The sequence below is a fragment of the Elgaria multicarinata genome, chromosome 1 (genome assembly GCF_023053635.1).
Source record: "Elgaria multicarinata webbii isolate HBS135686 ecotype San Diego chromosome 1, rElgMul1.1.pri, whole genome shotgun sequence".
NCBI classification, from domain to species: Eukaryota; Metazoa; Chordata; class Lepidosauria; order Squamata; family Anguidae; genus Elgaria; species Elgaria multicarinata.
Genome location: NC_086171.1, coordinates 166,956,770 through 166,976,495, shown reverse-complemented (window position 1 = coordinate 166,976,495; position 19,726 = coordinate 166,956,770). Strand labels below are relative to the sequence as shown.

Genomic DNA, 19,726 nt, shown 5'->3' with positions numbered 1-19,726 from the left:
TCTTCCTTCCTGCAGCATCCCCAAATAACTGCTCATTCCTGACACAGTTGTAGCGGCTAAAGCCAGGATACAGATGCCTGTGCTGCGGGGAGGTTTATTTCCTATTGCAAGAGATGCAACAAAGTCCACAAAGGTCCCAGATTTCTCCCCTCCCTCTTTGGCTTGAGGAGGCCTCAAGATAACCGACGCCATGTTCCACCTTAATTTCCTCACTCCCAAAATAGTGATAACCATCCATTTGGCTGCCACTTTACTAATAATAGAGCAAGATTATCTGCAGCTGATGGTGATGAACAGTGCCAGAAAAATGGATCAATGCTCCAGATCCCATTGTCCTCACATTCAAAAATGCACAAACTAGAGTCGTCACTGAAATTTGCCAGTTTCAGGGTTTTAATCAATATAATTGAGTTCCATAAATGGTGAAGCAGAAGCCACGTTAAAAATTCCTGAAAAGAAATCCCCAATTTCGTCAAGGCTGCTTCCCATAAAACACAACTAATATTGTATTATAATTGGATTTTCTGTAAGGATTGAGATCAATGTCATCTTACCAAGATAAAGGCTCAGCTCCATGCTGAAATTCTCATGCACATGAACACACACTAACTACAGATGCTGTTGTGCAGTTTGAAGAATGGGCTGATCAGCTTTCGGGCACAATTCAAAGTGTTGGTGATGATCTTTAAAGCCCTAACTGGCTTGGGCCTAGGATAGCTCCTTCCATATCATCCTACCTGTATCAAAAATGCACATAATTGATGCACAATTTGGAAAAATACGAATGAAAATATGCATAGGCTTACATGCTAAAAGAAAAACAACAACACTCATAATCTGATACAGACTTGAGTTGAAATGAGCTTTGCAATGGAATTTGGAGAACTTTTGAAAACTCAAACTATGTTGATTCGCACATCCCTGTGCAGAGAAAGGGAAACTGACAAATTTGTCCGAGATCACTCACACACACGCACAGCGCTTCTCATTGGCTGCGTCCAGATTATGGAATACCTTCCCTAGTGAAGTGCAGTGAGCCCCTCCCATCTCTGTTTTTCACCAATTACTATTCCAGCCAGCTAGTGTTTTAGATAATATTTGGTTTAAACCACTGGCTCCTTGATTGATTGTTTTAGATTGTTGTTTTTATGAAATTGTAATTTTAAAACGTTGTAAACCTCTCTGGGATGAATAAAGTTGGGAATAAGGAGGATGTTGCTTTTATTTGATGTGATACTAGCAATTTCCCACTCCTTCACAGAACCCTCACCTGCTCTTTGCCATTTGGCAAGATCCTGATGACCAATTTACTTCCCTGCTTGGCTGGAATGGCAAGACCTAAAGCTATTGGCTATTTCTCTCTGGCTGCTTATTATAATTGTTTTTTAGATAGAACAAATAGTTCCAAGATGCATCAGTGACTTATCTTTGGCTCTCCTTGCGTTCTATAGGTCACTGATTCCTTAATTCCTTAATGGAAGCTGACTACTGATCAAAATCAGCTAATGATTAATGTCTCCTGGCTTCTGCAGTGGCTGTAAAGCATCAAGCTTTATTGAAGAATGTAAAGGAATTTCTTGCACAGAGCATCTTAAGAAAAGATATCTTACAGTGCAATCCTATACATGTTTACTAAGAAGCAAACTCCACTGAGTTTAATAGGACTTACTCTCAGGTAAGTGTGTATAGGATTGCAGCCTTAACGTGACAAGACAGCATTACCATTTGACTAGGGATGATTTGCCACAACCACACCATACAGTATTAGGTATCCTCCCCAATACAAAAATGAGCAAAATATTTACAATTCATATTTTACTTTTTACAGTTTGAATACTTTTAAATTTCAGCTTTTGAAATTTGAATTTGAGGAAACATTATACACACCCACACAGAGATTCCTTTTAAAAGAATAGTGAAATGGCTCAACCTGTCAAATCAGAGCTATAAAGATAGGTTTAGATTGGTTGGGTTCTTTGGAGTGGGGATTTTTTATTTTTGCTATTTTTCTATGGGAAAGATATAAATCTTGCAGTTTCTACATTCTCTTAGCTCTTGGGTGAAAATGAGAGATGGGGGAAAACATGGCCCATATCAAACAATCATCATGAGAATATATTTGTGCCATGAGACAATCGGTTGTATCTAATCTTAATGTGTTTTTTCAATGGGTTTACTCTTAAGTGAGACTAACATTAGATACAATCCTATATTATTTATTATTATTAATCCTATATTATTTATTATTAGTACTCAATCTGTTATCTTGAACCAATGCAGAAGTTTGGGACTTGCAGACTAATTTTTTGGCGTTGTCCGCAAGTATTTCGTCCCCTTATTAATTAATCCTGAGATGAAGGTAGACCAAAACAAGACATGACAGTTACATTCATATCTGAATGGAAACCTCTGATAGAATTTGTTTCTCAAACAAACACTCTGTTTTATTTATTATTTATTTATTTACAATATTTATATACCGCTCCCCATTGAAAATTTTGGAGCGGTGTATAACATAAAATGAAAATAAAAACAGAATAAAACAGTTAAAACAGATTTTAAAGAAGCAAATACAGTGACTCATAGCTGGACACTAAGGAAAGGCTTCCTGGAATAATGATGTTTTCAGGAGGCACCGAAAGGAGCACAAACTTGGCACCTGCCTGACGTCCAGAGGCAGGTAATTCCATAGGAGGGGAGCCACCATGCTGAAGGCTCTTCTCCTGGTGGACTCCAATCGGAGGATGGATCTATGTGGAACCACAAGGAGCAGACCCTCAGATGACCTCAGTGACCAGGTAGCTTGGTAGGGGAGAAGGTGCTCTCTCAGGTATCCTGGTCCCAAGTTGTTTAGGACTTTGGACACAAGTACAAGAACTTTAAACCTGGCCCGGTAGCAAATAGGCAGCCAGTGCAGTTCCCTAAGCAGAGGAGTTACATGCTGGAAAGGGGCAGCTCCAGACAACAGCCTAGGGTGACCATACGAAAAGGAGGACAGGGCAACTGTATCTTTAACAGTTGTATTGAAAAGGAAATTTCAGCAGGTGTCCTTTGTAAGTATGTGGAACCTGGTGTAATTCTCTCTTCATCACAACAGTTAAAGGTGCAGATGCCCTGCCCTCTTTTAAATCTGGTTGCTCTAGTATAGCTCCTGCAGCTTTAACTGTTATGATGAAGAAGGATTTCACCAGGTTCTCCATATATACAAACGACACCTGCTGAAATTCCCATTTCTATGCAACTGTTAAAGATACAGGAGCCCTGTCCTCCTTTCCATATGGTCACCCTACAACAGCCGAGCTGCAGCATTCTGCACTAGCTCCAGCTTCCGGAGCAGCTTCAAGGGCAGCCCCACATAGAGTGCATTGCAGTAATCCAACCTTGAGGTTACCAATGCCTGTACCACCGTAGCCAAGCTATCCCTGACCAGGAGAGGCCGTAGTTGGCAAACCAGCCAAAGCTGGTAAAAGGCACTCCGAGCCGTGGTGGCCACTTGAGCCTCCAGCGACAGAGATGGGTCTAAGAGTACCCCCAAACTACGAAGCTTATCTTTCAGAGGCAGTGCAACCTCATCCAGAACAGGCAATGAGCCTGTCTCCCAGACTCGGGAACCACTCACCCATAGGGCTTCCGTCTTGCCAGGATTCAATCTCAGTTTATTGGTCCTTATCCAGCCCATTACTAAGTCTAGGCACTGGTCCAGGACCTGCACAGCCTCACCTGATTCAGTTGTCACAGGGAGATAGAGCTGCATGTCATCAGCATATTGGTGGCATTTAGCTCCAAATCCCCTAATGACAGCTCCCAACGTCTTCATATAGATGTTAAATAACATTGGGGACAATAACATTGCGGCACTCCATAGCTCAATTGCCAAGGGGCCGAGGAGTGTTCACCCAATGCTACTCTCTGAAAACGACCCCATAGGTAGTACTGGAACCACTGTAGCACAGTGCCTCCAATGCCCATCCCACAGAGTCGATCCAGGAGGATACCATGGTTGATGGTATCAACAGCCGATGAGAGATTGAGCAGGATTATCAGGGTTGCATTCCCCCATCCCTCTCTTGATAAAGGTCATCCATCAGGGCGACCAAGGCTGATTCAGTCCCGTAAACAGATCGGAACCCAGACTGGGATGGGTCCAGATAATCAGTATCCTCCAAGAGTGCCTGCAGTTGCTCCGCCACAACTCTCTCAAGTACCTTCCCTAAAAAAGGGGTGTTTGAGACTGGGTGGTAGTTGTCTAATACCATCGGGTCCAGGGGGGGGGCTTCAGTTTTAATCCTGAGTCGTTGTTTTAAAAGTTAAAGCACCAATCCCACAGTGCTCTTTAGAACAGCCTACTACTAGAAAGCCTCATCCATCTACTACTGGAAAACAAAGGACTGGGAAGATCAGGCACTAACATAGGAAACACTACTATTGCTTAATAAAGAACAAAAAAAAACTGGTCTAGTTGGAGTTTGGACAGAGTTGGTCTGCTGGCCAAGGTGCTTGCCTGCCCTTGAGACTGGGCATGACTGTTAGAGCAGTACGACAATGGAACCAATGACCTAGGGAGGTTGTGGCCTCTCCCACACTAGAGGCCTTGAAGAGGCAGCTGGACAACCATCTGTCAGGGATGCTTTCAGGTGGATTCCTGCATTGAGCAGGGGGTTGGACTCGATGGCCTTATAGGCCCCTTCCAACTCCACTATTCTATGATTCTATGAAGTACCTACATCTCACAGTCCTGCTCATGCTGTCATGGTATCTTGACCAACACAATCACTTCTTTGTTGATTTATGTAAATAAATAAATAAATCTTTTTTCTATCTAGAGATATTCAATGCAGCTAAAAATAGAACAGAACAACAATTGGATAAAATACACTGTCTCATCCAAAAGAACACCAAAACTATTTTTAAAAATTGTAACCAGAAGCATAAACTTAAAACACCGTCTTCTTCCTTCTAAACTTTGGAGTGCAAATGAGAGAACTGCTATCTGTAATCTGAGAGAGAAGGGGGAAGTGACAAGTAAGAACCTTTCACCTACAAGAGCACCTCCTAATCCCCCCTCCTCCTCCTCCCTCCCAATCCCCTTTCCTTTTGTGTCATGTCTTTTAGATTGTAAGCCTGTGGGCAGGGACTGTCAAGAAATACTTTTGTAAGCCGCCGTGAGAGCCTTTTTTGGCTGAAGGGCGGCATAAAAATCCTTAAATAAATAAATAAATAAAAATAAATAATACATCCCCCCTCTACAGAGCCCATAGAGAAAACATTGCTTCTCCCTGTTTTAGAGAACCATCTGTGTTTTTGTGACATCAGCAGCCATTACATTAATTCCTACTCTCATCTCAGAACTATTTGCATGTCTAGCACCTAATGTACTTCGCGTAAACGGACAACAATTATGACATCTAACAGGTAAGACTGGAAACAAAGAGTCAAGTAAACAAGTAGGCATACAGAGGTAAGAACAACCAGAAACAGCCATTCATTTTACTTTCCTATCATTTGAAATATAATTTTAAAATATATTCCCCTCATTTGGAACATAACGTTGAAACCACTCATAATGAACACATTGGCACCCAAGCCATTTTATCTGGTACAGGATGAATGGTACAAAGAGGTAGCAGGCACTTAAAGTACTGTTACATTGCTAGCAAGGATTATTATTAGTAATTATTTGCCCGTATAAACAGCTATAATAAGCATTTACAATGCTCCTATCCATGGTCTGATCAGCTTCCCATACAACCCAAGTCCCTCTTTGAATTGTCAGTATTTGAGGAAGCACTAATGAAGCAGCGTGTGGTCAGAAAAACATGTCCCAGGATCTCTTGAAGTTTCGCAAGGGATGCTGGCACATGACTCTTGGATTACACAATATCATTTTCTGTGCCAGGAATCATGAATATGCATGCCACCCACAGACAAAACTCTAACGCGAAGTTAGAGTCCATTTGAGAATTTAGAAATCACACATTTAAGACCAGTGGGGCTACAGCCTGTTATAAGTCTCTAGGAGTGCAAGCAAATCAGAATACAGAAGATGCAAATAGGTGTTGTTGTTGTTGTTTTGTTAGAGATACTGAAAAGCAAGGACAGAACGAATAAACAACAGAGAAGGGATGAAGGAAAAGAAATACGAACAGAGGGTTGATTAGTCATTCTCCACAAATGGCTAGCAAAATATGGAATGGAATGCATCAAAACACAGCACTAAATAAAAAAGAGAAATCAATAAATGAAAAAAGACCAGAAAATAAATGTCATGGATATTTTGTGCCAGTGGGCAGAGAATAACTGCCAGTCAGGAAGGAGCATTATGCAGTAATGAGGCATGATTGCTGATTACCAAGAAGGCCTCTCAATGATCTGCTGTTTCTAGAACACTTTCTCCTATAATTGAAGCTTGTTTAACACTGGTGAAGACAAATCAGCAGTATGTTTACTCAGTAGTAAATATTAAGTGAGGCTTATCCGCAGGTAAGTGGGTATGATTGTAGCCTCAAAAGCCTTGAGGCTACAAGGGAGGGGGGAGAGAGAGAGAGAGAGAGAGAGAGAGAGAGAGAGGTCCTTTTAGTGTGTCTTTTCCCCTTAAAAGTGCTGCACTGTTCCGCTATACAGTGGATCCGCTGTAGTGTGCCCAGTGTCTGAGACCTGGCTGTGAACTGGTCAAAGGGTGGGGACATCTCTTCTACCCATTCCCCCACCCCACCCCGCATTGGCAGTAGCTGCTTCGGACTCAGGCATTTTCCTCCACTTAGAATTATTATGCAGTAACACTATTTTGTTGCTCACCTTTACTCTGCACTATTTCTCGGTTGTGCAGTTTCATTTCTGTGTAGAGGTGAGGGGAGATGTGTGGGATAAACTATGGGATGTAATTAATCTTTCCCATTAAACTTCCCTGAGTAGGGGAGCATTGAAAGAGGCAGGAAGCAAACCTCTCTCATTCGCTGAGCAGCACCTACATGGTTGATGACACTTAGGTCGACTTGCAGGACTCTGCCCACCCAACTCTGAAGTATGGTGATTTCAAGTGCCTTGACCTATGAAAGTGGGGTTTTAGATAGTGTATACTCTGCTTTTCTTGCTTTCGTGCCACTGACAGACCAAAGAGATTTCATTAAAATCCAGATATAACCACAAAATGCTTCTGAAAACGTTTCCATGTAGATTGGGCCCAGGACAGAAGACTGCGCTCTTTTACTCAGGGCTTACACTTTGGGGCCTATGTGGACCAGTTTCAAGGTTCTCTCTGCTGCTTGTTCTGACCCTTTAAAGCCAAGACAAGGAGCTGGGAAATGGCCAAAAGAAGGAGAGTGAGTACAAAGCCACCTCAGAATTGCAATCTTCTTGGAAAAGCAACACATCCTGGGCTATTCATTTATTTAAAAGATTTAGGGTCCAATCCTATGCATGCTTAGACAAAAAGTCCTACAACTCCCAACATTCCCCAGCCAGCACTGCTTCTTGGAATGCTGGGAGTTGTAGGAATTGTAGGCCTCCTCCCCCCCCCCCCCCCCGGTCTAAACATGCATAGGATTGCACCGTTATACTCTGATTTCCTATTTGCATAAATGTTCAAATGCATTTTTTAATTCATCAAAACATACAACACTCCTGTCTCAGAAGTCAGAAACCAAGGAGCAACCATTTACAGAAAGCTGTTCAAAGACGTTGGTAGATAGTGTTCCTTTTTTTAGTCAGTTGCCTAAAGGAAATAAATAAAGGTCTCTAGTAAATATCTTTGGAGAGGAACTTTCCTGGCCAGAGTGGCACCTAAATAAACCAAGAACAATGTCTTAGCAAATGAGGTGAAAGAGAGATAATAGACAGCTCCTGCATGGTTAAAAACAAACAAACACCGTCCTGAAATTGATTTAATCAAAACTTAAAAGAAGTTCAAAGGTAAGTAAAATAGTAAGATCAAACCATGACATATCAATGAAGAGAACAATGAGGTCTATGTTGTTATTTTTTAATGAAAAACAAGACTGCAAAAATAACCACAGAACCCAGAAGAAAGTGAGAAATAGAAAATGAGTCTCTCTCTCTCTCTCTCTCTCTCTCTCTCTCTCTCTCTCTCTCTCTCTCTCTCTCTCTCTCTCTCTCTCTCTCTGTGTGTGTGTGTGTGTGTGTGTGTGTGTGTGTGTGTGTGTGTCTCTGTTTGTCTCTCTCTGAAGACCCCACCTCATTATCAGGCTTGATAAGGCAGTTGTCCTCCGCCTATGGCTAAGCCCTAGCCTGTCTTCTTCACACTTTCACATTGGTAAACAGAGGGAACCTCCGGGAAGGCTGGCTTGTAGCGTGTGTATCTGTGTACATCTTGAATAAATACTGGGAACATTTTGGAAGGTTGAATAAATATTGCTTTGCTTTAGTAATTCTGGAGATGTTGCTTTTTGGTACAATGCCTGCAAATGTTGTGATTACAAGCCCTCCTGCTGAGTTGCGAGACAATAAAGAGGTCTGTGGTGTATTCAACAAATAAACATCTCTTCACACCTGATGAGAGTGTGAATGCCAGGCGCTGTCCTCTAAGGTTAACCAGCCTATCAAAGCTAGGCAATTGCCTTTCCACTAAAACTGTACAGTTTCCCCACAGTCCAACAGGCACTTTACCTCAGGGAGGGTCTTTCTGGAGAAGGCTCTGGCGAGTGGTTACCCTAAGGGACCTTCTCCTACCTCTCAACTCCACCCACTTGACCCTGGGGCGGACTCTGAATTTGTCAACTCATAAGTCCCCTCCCCCTCCAACAGAGGCTGGGTTCCCAGAGGTGGTGGTGGGGAATGGTCTCTGAGCCTTCAGCATCCTGTCTGATAAGCTCTCAGGAAGATTCATCCTTGACTCCTGAAAAGTCTTGGGGCTTTGCTAGACCTGCCAGCTTACGCCGGCAGGGAGGCAGGGCCGAGGCGCGCTAACGTTAGCGCGCCTCCCCCAGGCTTCCACACGCACGACGCGCAGGGATGTCGAGTCCCTGCGGCGTCCGTCATTTTTCGTTGTTGTTGTTGTTAAAGGGGCCGGGTGCAGCCCGAAGACGGCGGACTGGTAAGTCCGGTTTTGGGGGGTTATTTTTACGGGGGGGGGAAGGATGGCAGGGTGGGTGGCACGGGGGCAGGGCGGGTGTGATTGCGCCGCCCGAGCAAGCAGGCGAGCGCGCTTGCCCGGGCAATGCCCTGCCCCCGTGCCACCCACCCGCCCTGCCCCCGTGCCACCCACCCTGCCATCCTTTGCCCTCCCCTCTCTCCCCCCCCCGGGCCGATGGGCACAGCACTCGTATGAGCACTGTGCCAGGCAGGTCCGCGGCTTTTCGCGGCTACTCGTGAGTAAGTGAGTAGCCGCAAAAAGCCGCGGAAGTCCTTAGACGTTCCCCAGCTCCGGCCTGAGGCCGGAGCTGGGGAAAAGGCGCGCCATAAGCGAATTCGCTTATGGCGCGTTGGAGGAGGCCTCAGCGCGGCCTGCCTCCGGATTCCCCTGTGCGTCATCTGGACGCACAGCAGGGAAACCGGGTCGGAAGGCGCGCTAAGGCCTCGTCTAGCAAGGCCCTTGGAGAATCACCCCCCGTGCTTCCTGTCTTGGCTGATACACTTCTCCAGATTCTGAGTCTGATCCAACCCCTAAAATCCCTTCCTCCACACTAGGGAGAACAGACTGATCCTAATATACCAAAGAGGATTAAGATCCCAATTCAACAGCAAAAGACATTCAAAGGGAGTCACTTGGTTCACTCTGAAGCATTCCCCAATTAATCTCCCTCCATGCAATATATTGCACAAAGAAGGGAACAAGAGGGATACCAGCAAGCCGAGATTGCTAAAAAGGAAATGAGGGCTGAAAGTATGAGGAATGGTGCATAGCTGGTTTTCTGTGGGGCAATGGCTGTCCCCACACCAACATCCATTCTTAAGAGCACCACCTTTTCAACGGAATAGTCCAGCCTTATGCCCTCCATATGTGTTGGACTACAGTTTCCAGTATGCCCCAGCCAGGCATTCTGGGAGTTGTTGTCCAACACATGTGGAGGGGACCAGGTTGGGGAAGTTTCCCCACAGTCCAGCAGGCACTTTACCTCAGGGAGGGTCTTTTTGGAGAAGGCTCTGGCGAGTGGCTACCCTAAAGGACCTCCTCCCAACTCTGCCTGCTTGACCCGTGGCAGAGCTGCTCATCACCTATGGCTAAGCCCAGGCCTGTGCTAAGACACCAAGCCTTCTGACAACTAGGTAATGCCATGAAATTTGGTGTCAGCAGCTGCTCCTGTCTAGCATGTTCTCAGTAGCTTTGTTAATATAAGAACTACTAAAATTTGCTTTTCTTCCACCCTGGCTTCTGCTTCTGAGGACTCTGTGGCCTGAATGTAGGGTTGTAGCCAGACTGTAATATTTTCTAAAGAAACCTAATTTGCATATATTTGAGCATACCACAGTCCTACCTAACATATATTTTTAAAATAAAATGCCACATTTTGACTGTCATTCATTAAAAAGATCTGTTATAAAAACAATATTACTTATACTCCATGAAATGCAGAAGTTTGAAAGCTAAGAAACCCCACTGCTTTCCTTTCCCCATTCTTTAAAATCTCCCCAATCTGCATAACCTGCCTTCCCCAAAGCAAACACAATGCTGCTAAGATCTAGCTTTATAAATCGATGGAACAAATCCCTGTCAAATGAGAGAGGAAAACTAGAGTTTTACTAGCAAGGACAAAGCATGCAGGATCGTTTGATTCCCTGTGGAGTATAGCTACTGTAGATGGGCAACTGTAACCAGCACTGTTTTTGTAGAACGTAAGAAGAGCCATGCTGGATCAGACCAAAGGTCCATTTAGTTCACCATTGTTCCCACACAGTGGCCAACCACCTGCCTGATAGAGAAAGCTTGGTTTCGATATCTGCATGTGATGTTAATTGCAGACAATTGCTTAAACATACCCACATGCTAGCAGCTTTTTAATATGTGATGTGCAAACCCAAATGAGCCTCGGTTTCTAGGTTATCTCTTAACAACGTCACAAGCTATAAAACTTGACTTCCTGCTGTGCTTCCCTTATTCATGTCCCAGGATCTTGCTTAGTTTCTTACTCTCACCCAGATCCTAAGCTCAATTATGCCAGAGCTCATTCCTATAAGACTGTCCACTCCCATCTCAACTTCACCAGCTAAGCAAATATAACCAATAGGCAACCCTTGTGGTCTATTCCAAAGAGGAAAAGAATGTCTCCTCTCTTCCTTTTGGTTTCTTTCTCATATCCTCTAGCCCAGGCTTGTACTATTCCCAAGTAATGAAGGAGAAATCGAAAAAATATTTTCTACTCATAAGAATCTCTGGTATAAAACTAGATGGTAAGGGAAATGTTCATTCTCTCAAAAAGAGTGAGTATAGAATGGGTACCATATCTCAGGATTTCATACAAAGAGTTAACAACTCTTGGGGTGGTGTAATATGTCTGAAAATGTGCAGGTTCTCTTAGTAAACAACATCAAAATTCTAGAATGTGCAATGAAACAAAAACGATGTAAGCAGATAAACCATGACCAAAAACTGATTGGGTGTGTGTGTGTGTGTGTCAAGCTTCTGATCCCAGAGATGGGAGAAACACACTAGTACAAACATAGGTTTACAGAAATACTATTTTTTATTTTATCTTTTTGCAGGGCTCCTGTAGCTTGTAATAACTATGTGACAGAACAACATTCAGCAGGTGATTCTTTTCTTGTGACTGAACCACCGTGCTAAGAAATGCTTCACCTACTGAGTTTCTGCCCATCACACACTTCTTAAACATATAGGAGCCATGCTAGAAAATAACCTGGTAATTCTAAATAGGACTTGTACCAATGCCTGCCTCTGCTCCTAGATCAGGAACGGACATGAGGGAACAACAGGATGCTGCACTTTCTGAATCTAGTAGTTATCCACTTTGGATTGCCAATAAATCATCATGATCATACCAATAATATTGAATGCACCAATAATGGTGTGTGTTCAGGGCTCCCATATCATAGGTTCTGCTAAAGAGACAGGCCAGCCATGTAATGTGTTTTCACAAGCAGTTACCTTGTTTTCAAGTTAATTCATACTTCAGGCAGTTTCTCCGCATGTTCTTAATTATCTGCCCCCCCACCTCCTCACATATTCAGAGCAGCCTTCTTAACAGCTGTGTGTGTATAAGTAGGAGAAGTGGACCAGGTGGCTTTGCATGTAGCCAGATGGGCCAGTGAGTGTAGGAGGGGCAGGAATATGCTGAGGTTAAATCTACAAGGCTTTATGTGAAGTGTTGTCTGGTTAAAGGACAGTGATCCAAAACATTAACAGTTAAATTGGCAGGACCTTGGCATGGAAGGAAGATGGAGGTTGATGTCTTAAAGCCTTATACTGTGTGGTAGATTGTGTAAGATCATCTATAACTTGACTAGTGCTCTTAAGATTTGTTGCTGCTTTATGCTACCTGCCACCAGTAAAGAATATAAAGAAAGAAGCCCTTTGCAAAATTATACATTTATGAATGATTGTCCTGTTCAAATTAAAATGCTTACAACTAATGTTGGCCTTAAAGAAAATATAAAGCTGATATCACAACTTATGAGGCTCTGGCATACTGTGGTCTATGCCCAACAAAAATGCAATAGCTTCAGTTATTTGATCCAGAAAGCCATGGCTGAAGCCTCACATTTAGGGAATGCCACTAGTCTAGACCACTCAGCTGTAAAAGCAACCAAGATTTCTGTTGCACCTTAAAGACTAAGAGTTGCATCCAGATTTAGGCTGGAGGAACTGCACTGGCAGAAGGGGGCTGCCCTGCCCCCTCCTTCCCAGGGCAGCTCCTCCAGCCCATGAAAATGCTATGCAGAGTGTGAGACCCTAACAAACTGGTTGATCTGTGCTAGCAGGGAAGGAGGGAAGAGGGATCCCCCAAAAGTGGGAGGAGAGACCTTCCACGAGTAGAGCCCTTCTTCAGGAGGAAGACAGATCCTGGCTCCAATCTTACAGATGCAATCATATGCTGCCCCCCACCCATATGTTGATAGGAGGAGAGCATTTGGATCTGCCAGAGGTGCTCCTCCGCCAGCAAGGGGATGGCTCTGCCATGGCAAAGACACCCCCCCACTGCCCCTCCTACACTCACTGGCCCATGTAGTTACATGCAAAGCCACCTGGTCCAATTCTCCAATCTGGGCCCTGCACTTAAACCAGCCTGGAGCTGGCATAGTAAAATAAGAAAACCGTACATCGCCCTGGGAAAAAAAACCCAGAGAAATAAACCTGTGGCTCCACCCTTTCAAGTCCTGGTTGGCACAATTTGGTAGGCCATTTCCCCACCACCACCACCACCACTCATCTCACTAAGGATGGCTCTGTAACATATATATTCTGGTAGAAGCTTTCATAGACTGGCACCCACTTTGTCAGAGGATATAGTGTCACCCTCAGTTAGCCAGATATCAATGTAGAAGATTATACACAAACATGTGGATACAGAGAAAAGAGTTTGTGAACAGTGGGGTCAGAAAGCCATGCAATGCAAGGGGTAAAAGGATATCATATTGCCTGAGTTGGAACAGTAACAGATGGTTGCACACAATGCTGGATACCTCAGAGGAAAGGGCTGTAGCTCAGTGGTTGAGCACATGTCTTGCATGCAGGAGATTCCAGGTTCAATCGCTGGCATCTCCAGGTAGGGCTGGGAAAATTTCTACCTGAAACCTTGGAGAGCTACTGCCAATCAGTGTCGACAATACTGGCCTAGATGGATCAAATGACCTAACTTGGTATAAGGCAGCTTCCCATGGTCCTAGGAGCAGTCCACAAAAGCCAGCTGCAGCAGGGGCCTTTCACTGATCAAAACATGTCAACATGTTCTTTAGATGAAAAAAGCACACCTCCCACCACCCAATTTTAAATTAATTTAGTACTTGCTTTAGCCCTGATCCCAAAGAATCTAAAACCTGTCTAGGTCCGGCCTGCAGCACAATTTATGGCCCACTATGCCAAACGTAGGAGCCCATCAGTCAAGTATTGGGTCCTCCCAGGTCCTTAACTCTACCTCTCACCTTATGCCCAGGTCTTTGATGTCCCAAGCCAGAAGCAAAGTCAAATTTGAGTATTATTATAAAGCCCCTGGTGAAGCCCCTTACAAAATTGATGGGCTCCGTTCAGCTTGGTGAGTCACAAGTTGTGCAGGTCTGGTCTAGGTCCAAATCATGAAACATAAAATCAATGGAACAGAGAATGGGCATGGATCCATTCTCCTCTACTCCTTGTCTGAAGCCGTCCAGTCATGAAGGCCGCTTCCCTCCCTGCCCCGATAACCTCTCCTCCAGCTACTGTATGCATCTCCAGCCACCTGCAATGTCTCTAAAATGGCTTAATGGACTCCAAAGAGAAGTAAACACCCACAGAACACCCACACACCAGAAGCCAGAGCTCCCTTTTCACTGCAACCTTAATGAGGAGTGGAGAGAGAGAGAGAGAGAAGCTGCCTGCAGTACAAGAACTCCTCAAACTGACCACATCCTTCAGCCCGGCACCCTTCTCCAGATCTCCTTAACTTCAGATACAGATGATCAACTCTGACAGTTCTTTCCCTGGCCATACCTACATCATCATGGTACCTGTCCAGGAATCAAGTCCGAAATCGGAGAAGCGGGAGGGAGGGGCTCCCATCACTTCTTTCTCTGCCCCATCAAAGCATGTCAGCCGATCAACACGTTTAAATAGGGGCCCTTCGTGCCCACCACCTCCGCCCCAAATTACAGACCCTCTTCATCTTCTGGGCACTGCCAACCCCCTGGCGATGCCCAGCGCTAGACTGCGCCCGGAAACAAATACATAAAAACTCGCCACCCCCATTAGACCCCCCGTTCTTGGGCGGGATGCCGGCGCTCGCGGATCTCTCTTTCACACACAGCCACCCCTCCCACCCACCCAATAAAGGAACCGGCCAGGGCCGAGAAAGGGGGTGGAAAGTTCGCGCGCAGCTCCCACGCCTGCCAGAAACCCAAGCCGAAGAGGCAGAGGAACAGACGAGACAACCCCCCACCCCCTACCTTGGGCGGAGAGTGGCCGGATCGGCACGTGTTGTGCGCAGCGTGCCTGGGCGCGGAAAGCCTCGGAGCCCCCGATGCGGCGGCGGCGGCAGTGGCAGCCGCCACCTTCCCGCTCCCGCCTGCTGCTCTGCTCCTGCTGCAGGTGAGCCTTCCCCGGGTGGCGCTGCTGCTGCCGCTCGCCGCCTGCCTGCCTGGTCGCCTGTGTTATGTGTGCGCGCCCTGAGCCACTGCAGCATCTCTGCATTAGGATGTGCTCCTCCCTTTTCCTGCGCTCTCTCTCTCTCTCTCTCTCTCTCTCTCTTTCCCTCTCTCTCTCCCTCCCTCCTCCCTCCCCACACCTCCCCACCGACGTTAGAAGGGCCTAGGGGTGGGGGTTGGTTCCCCCTCCCTTTTCACTCCGCCTTCACTTCGTTTGCCAGGACCAGTCAGCGCCTGCGAGAGTGACTTGCAGCAGCATACATAATACATGGGCTCCTTCCTCCTCAGCTGCTGCTGCTTTTAGCACTCGCCCATCTCCAGGCAGACCAGTCCCTTGCAACACTTTGTTGAGCTGGGTCTCATTGGGCTCCACCCGGTCATTAGGGCTCCGGGGAAAAGAAAGAGGGAAATCCCTCCCCCGCTCCCTATAATGTTCTCAGGTAATCAAAATTCCAAAGAGATCCAGACTTCCAAGCACCCTTCCCCCCCCCCCGGAAATATTTGATTTGCATATGTATGACACTAAATTTAATTTGCAGCAAGCAAGGTCCGGTTTAGAAAGATGTGCATCCTAGGGCTAGTTCTCTGTTCTGCCCTTTGCTTTTGCAAATTGGGCTGCTGCTGTTGTCCAAGGATACCTAGCGAGATGGACTAGGCCCTAGTGACTAAGGGGAAAACAGCACCGCTTCCTGCTAAATTTATTTGGCCCACTTACTTTCAGAACTACAACAGCAGGATAACCAAATGTGATGGGTAATTTGAGACCCGAATCTTGTGCTTTTCAAAATCATGGAAGCATTTTTCTTTTCTCACACTAGATTGCCATGTGCCAGGTGTTTCTGAACATGTGCAGAGAACACCAGACCTCCCTGTTGTGTCACCACAGGCAGCCTCTGTGCTGCTGGGCTTAGGAAGAGAGAACTTCAGAAACTAGGCACATATGAGACCTGGCCATTTGTTTATAAACCTAGCTCCACTGAAGGACAGGCAGACATGCATATATGATTGATAAGGTGACCATGGCGTGTTCATGGTGCAGGGGATGTGCTCCATAGGGTGACCATATAAAAAGGAGGACAGGGCTCCTGTGTCTTTAAGAGTTGCACAGAAAAGGGAATTTCAGCAGGTGTCTTTTGTGTATATGGAGAACCTGGTGAAATTCCCTCTTCATCAAAACAGTTAAAGTGCAGGAGCTATACTAGAGTGACCAGATTTAAAAGAGGGCAGAGCATCTGCAGCTTTAACTGTTGTGATGAAGAGGGAATTTCAGCAGGTTCCTCATATATACAAATGACAGCTGCTGAAATTCCCTTTTCAATACAACTGTTAAAGATACAGGAGCCCTGTCCGCCTTTTCATTTGGTCACCCTACCATATGGACAATGAAGGGGCTTTTGCACCAGTGCTTGAATTACAGATGAGACAGAGGAGTCTGACCCCCCCTTATATTTTGTGGTGGGATCCTTGACTGATGTTGTTGTTGATGGTTATGGGGAAGGGATGGTTTGGCTAAAATTTGGAGGAACATAAAACTGGGAAGGCACCAAATACAAGGAAAGAAAGATGAGTTCTCCAAGTGCACAGAAATATGTCTGCTGAGTCTAACAGAGTTTGAAATACCCTTTTTAGGGGCACCCATAGGGCTAAACTACATGTACATTAAACATATAGCATGCAGATGACCAAACTTTTTTTTCCCTTCAGGTAAGTGCAAGGGTCGTGATCTGGACTGGGAGCAACACACACAAGTAGGGGAAGTTTAAACCAACTGAGGTTTTCTCTCTTTTTAGCCCCCATGTAGAGATGGGGCAAATTTATTAGGGGGGGAGCAGTTTAAATCTCACCTACCTGTGCATGCTGGTCATGACCCAGATCGGGTCTACACATGCTTACTTGAAGATAAAAAAACCCAAATCATCTGCATGTTATATATTTAACGCTGTGTGTAGTAGAACAACCAACTCAAGTCTTTGGCCTCCACCAGTGTTACAAAAGATTCTTGAAGCCAAAAGGTCTCAAGCTTAGTTGTACATAAGAGTGCTCCTAAAGAAAGTATTCAAAATGTGTTGAGCTCAATAAACATATTTCTACGCACTTCGGTCTTTCTTCTCTTCCCCTGCACCATTTTTTATTATTATTTTAGGAATCAGGAGGTGGGGTGTGTGGATTTCTTTAACAGGCCCCTTACCTTTCTCCCATAATTTGAGCACTAAATCATACCATCTGGTAAACCAATGTGTCCTGAAGAAATATAGGCCTACAGTGGTAAAGTATCAAGCAAAGGAGTGAAATAAAGCTTTGATATGCACTGCTTTGCAAGGCACAAACTGCAAACTATAAAATACTATATCCTGTTACATTTACCATGACAGAGAAGACTATTGGATAGATCTATACTTTTTGTTGTTGTTGCTCCACTGTAGGTGATGTGCTATGAGCAATGCCTGCTTAAAGAAACATCTTTCTTCTCCTATTCCATAAAAGTGCAATCCTATCCATGCTTAGACAGAAAAAAGTCTTACAACTCCCAGCATTCCCCAGCCAACCATCTGTAGAATCATAGAATAGTAGAGTTGGGCCTATAATATATGGCAATCGAGTTCAACCCCCTGCTCAGTGTAGGAATCCACCTTAAAGCGTACCTGACGGATGGTTGTCCAGCTGCATCTTAGTGTGGAAGAGCCCACAACCTAACTAGGTAACTGGTTCCATTGCTGTACTGCTTTAATAGTGAGGAATTTTCCTCACTTTCAGCCAGAATCTGATTTCCTGTAACTTGCACTCTGGGATGATCGAGAAGAAATCCTGGCCCTCCTCTGTGTGACAATCTTTCAAGTATTTGAAGAGTGCCATCATGTCTCCCATCAGTCTTCTCTTCTCCAGGCTAAACATGCCCAGTTCTTTCAGTCTTTCCTCATAGGGCTTTGTTTCCAGACCCCTGATCATCTGCGTTTTCCTCCTCTGAACATGCTCTAACTTGTCTGCATCCTTCTTGAAATGAGGTGCCCAGAACTGGATGCAGTACTCAAGATGAGGCCTAACCAGTGCTGAATAGAGGGGAACCAGTGCCTCGCACGACTTGAAAGGAGCAGCCCTAAGGCAGTCCTTTCCAATCTGGTGCCCTTCAGATGTGTTGGACTACAACTCCCATCTCCCCAGGCAGTATGCCATCTGGGGATGTTGAAACTTGTAATCAAATACAAATGAAAAGTACGAGATTGTGAGGTTTTCTATCACGGTGGCTCTTTCCGTAAAGCTCCATTAAACCAGCAGTTCCTTTTGGCTGCAGGTTCAAGAGGAAGGACATCTCTCTCTCTCTCTCTCTCTCTCTCTCATTTTTTTTTAAAAAATGAACTTCTGGGAAAGGGAGGAGTTAATCATTTTAACTTTTAAGTCAAATTCAAAACTCTCTACAGCTGGCAAGTGTGATCAAGTAAGGAAGGTATGAGGCTACTGCCAAAACATATGACAGCCGGGAAATACTGTTTTTAGTTGGAGAAGAGGTCTGGTCTTTAGTGAATACTTGTCAACTCCCACCGGACATATGATCTGCAAATGTTGTTTATGACTAGCTTTTGCCTGATTTATGTTGCTGTAGTAGCACCTCAAATATTAATGGGTTTTATTTCCTAACATTCTGCAGAGGTGTGTGTGTGCTATATTGGTAGATTTTTTTATTTTTATTTCTTTTAAAAACCACATATCTGTCATCTGTGTGTGAAACAGGCATGGGAAAGGTTGGTTCAGTGACAGCTCTGATTCTGGGCTGCACATCTGATCCTCACATGCTAGATGTTCCAGATGCTTCAGTTCATGCTGGATCACCACTAGTCCATACAGTGTTGTTGGAATGTGGGGTACACATAGACTGAAAATTTCTTAAGCTGCAAACCTATACCCATTTACATGGAAGCAAGCCCTACTCCATGTATTTCTGAGTAGATATGAACAGGGTTGCATTATTAATCTAGGTCAATTATCTGTATTGAGGATTTTTAGCAGAAAGGTAAGAATTAAAATAAAGAGGAACACAATTCGACATTTATTGAACCCCATCTTCAGCCCTATTGCAATTACTGGTTTTCTTCTTTTAATGTTCTTGTTGTTATTGTTTTAAGTCTTTACTGTTTTAAATGCTTGTACACTGTCTTGATGGCTTTGTAGCAGCTAAGGTGGTGTATAAATGCTAATAGTAAACAAATAGATTTTGGAATTCAAGGAACTCAGAACCCATATTACAAATGCATTCAGTTCTATACATTTGCTATCACACCCCCAGGACCATGCTCTTCCATGTGTTCTGTGTTAGATCATAAGGCAGTGGGATCTACACAAGAAAATTAATAAATAGTTCTAGCTGGGAAGTGTGGGTCCAAACACTTACCTTGTTTCAGAGCAAGGGGGTGATGGGAGGAGATTCTGTCATGGAGCTGCCACCACTTCCTACGCCCCTTTTTTAGCTGGCCTCCCGCTGCCCCAA

General features: G+C 44.7%; 1 protein-coding gene across 1 annotated transcript in view; it reads right to left on the bottom strand.

Annotated features, from left to right (window-relative positions):
- The window catches only part of CNTN2 (contactin 2), a 75,834-nt gene extending 60,711 nt beyond the window's left edge, over nucleotides 1-15,123 (bottom strand). Inside the window, exon 1 of the mRNA XM_063142287.1 lies at nucleotides 15,049-15,123. The gene's annotated coding sequence lies outside the window, so the exon portion shown is untranslated. The remainder of the gene's footprint in view (nucleotides 1-15,048) is intronic.
- Between the last annotated feature and the right edge of the window lie 4,603 nt (nucleotides 15,124-19,726).